A 2,025-nucleotide genomic window follows, 5' to 3' on the forward strand; every position below is an offset into this window, starting at 1 on the left:
ATTCAAACCATGGTTGTCCATGAGAAATTCAGCTACCCATGCACAGAGCTTAACCACTGTGCTACAGGGCCAGCCTTGAAGATCATCATAGACATCTCATTTTTTCACTAACCATGAATTCCATCACAATTACTCCAAATTGGTAGCTTCAGCTCCCAAAGACATCTGACTTGCTTCTTAAGGTTTCAATTCCAAATTTCCAGTATGGAAAATCTGACTGGCCCAGACTAGGTCACAAGTTCACTTCCAGTCCAATCGACTGTCACCATGGAGGAGTGGTTATATTGGTCTTTGAAAAAGACCATGCTTGGAGCCAGGTGGGAGTGCAGTGATAATGCAAAACTCGGCAGTGCTGGACCTATGTGGGAGATTGGGGGGTGGGGAGGCCCTTGTCCAGAAGCCTCCCTGTGCATGCCAGGCATACACACAGGCTGGCTGAGGCTGGGGTAGATTATAGCATGAAGCCTGTTGAGAATGCCTGTCTCTCCTTCTCTTCTTCTCTCTGTCTCATGGGAGAAGTAAATAACTTCTAGGGGCCGGCAGGTGGCATGGTGGTTAAGGACACTAGACTCTCACATGGCCGACCATTGTTCAAGTCCTGGACCTGCAGGCTTGCTCTCTCACTTTCCCTCTCTCTCTTTCTCTCTCACTCTGTCCCTCTCTGGTCAAATTTAAAAAATGAAATAAATGAATGAATAAATAAAGATAAATAAAATAATTCTTAAAAAAATTTATAAAAAAAAAGAAGTAAATAACCTTTAAAAGAAAAAAGAAAGAAAGAAACCATGTCCTGAGAAGGGGATGTATGGTAATAGGAAATACAGGACAGCAACTAGTGAAAACCAAACAAACAAAACTGAAATCCCTTTCAAAGTTGGTCTTCCACTGGAGGGAAAGGACACACAAACACATGCATGCACACACATGCAAACAGAACAAGACATTTTAAAATGCAGAAAACAAAACTTTCAGAAACTAGGAAGAAATAGATCATTGTAAAAGGAATGTAAGGAAAGCATAGCTATAGTGGTACATATATTTTGTACTGCGTATGTGTCAGAGTCCAAAACTAAACCTACTGATCTTTAAATCCGGTCTATAACATGGTAGCTAGCATTAAATATTTACTGGATTGAGAAGAATCCCTAAAGATAATGGAGGAATAAATGAGAACATGATGAGCACTATAATTCTCCTCATTTACAAAAAGGAAGAAGTCAAGATTCCTTAGAGCTGAATTTTTTTTCTAGCACTATTTTTTTAATTTATTTTTTATTATCATCATAATCTTGTTTATATTACACTGGATTGCATATAACTTTACAGTGTATTACATTGCTTTTTCAAAAGGGAATGTCATGCATGTCAGTCAATACAGAGACATTAATCTCCCCACTTCATCAGTCAATATTTTTTCATTGTTTTCCCCAATCATTATTATTATTATTCCAATTATTTTTTTAAACAGTTAATCACTATTTCTCATTTTGCTTGTAAAAAGACTTTACCCATAATAAAGTACTTCTCAGACCAATCCAGTTGAGAATACTATACATGTCATCATCAACAGGTCATAATGGATTTTGAAAAGGCATCTTTACTTGGGTGACATGTGGTCACATAATAGACAAACACCTCCTCTAAGGCTTTGCAAGAGATTCAGAAATGTCCTTAAAATGTCTGTTTCTTATATTCTCTCTCTGTAAAAGCCAAAGACATAGCACAACATCATAACTCCAGGATGGCATTTCCATGGAGAGATGAGTGAATCTGTCTGAGTGGGCTGCTTTCTGACCAAATGCAGGAATAGAACTGAGGAAATCTGGAGACGAGGCTCTCAGCCTTGGATAGGGGGCTGGTAGGCAAAAAGGTCAGAATTACCTGGAAGACTTTTTCAAAATATAAATCCTCCTTCCTCTATGATTCTGATATTACTTGGGTCCCTGAGAGTGGAGGTAGGGAAGGCTCAGGAGACTACTGGCACATGTATTTTAAAAACATATATCTCCCTTCCCCTCCTTCTCC

The sequence above is a fragment of the Tupaia chinensis genome, unplaced genomic scaffold (genome assembly GCF_000334495.1).
Source record: "Tupaia chinensis unplaced genomic scaffold, TupChi_1.0 Scaffold147433_1, whole genome shotgun sequence".
NCBI classification, from domain to species: Eukaryota; Metazoa; Chordata; class Mammalia; order Scandentia; family Tupaiidae; genus Tupaia; species Tupaia belangeri.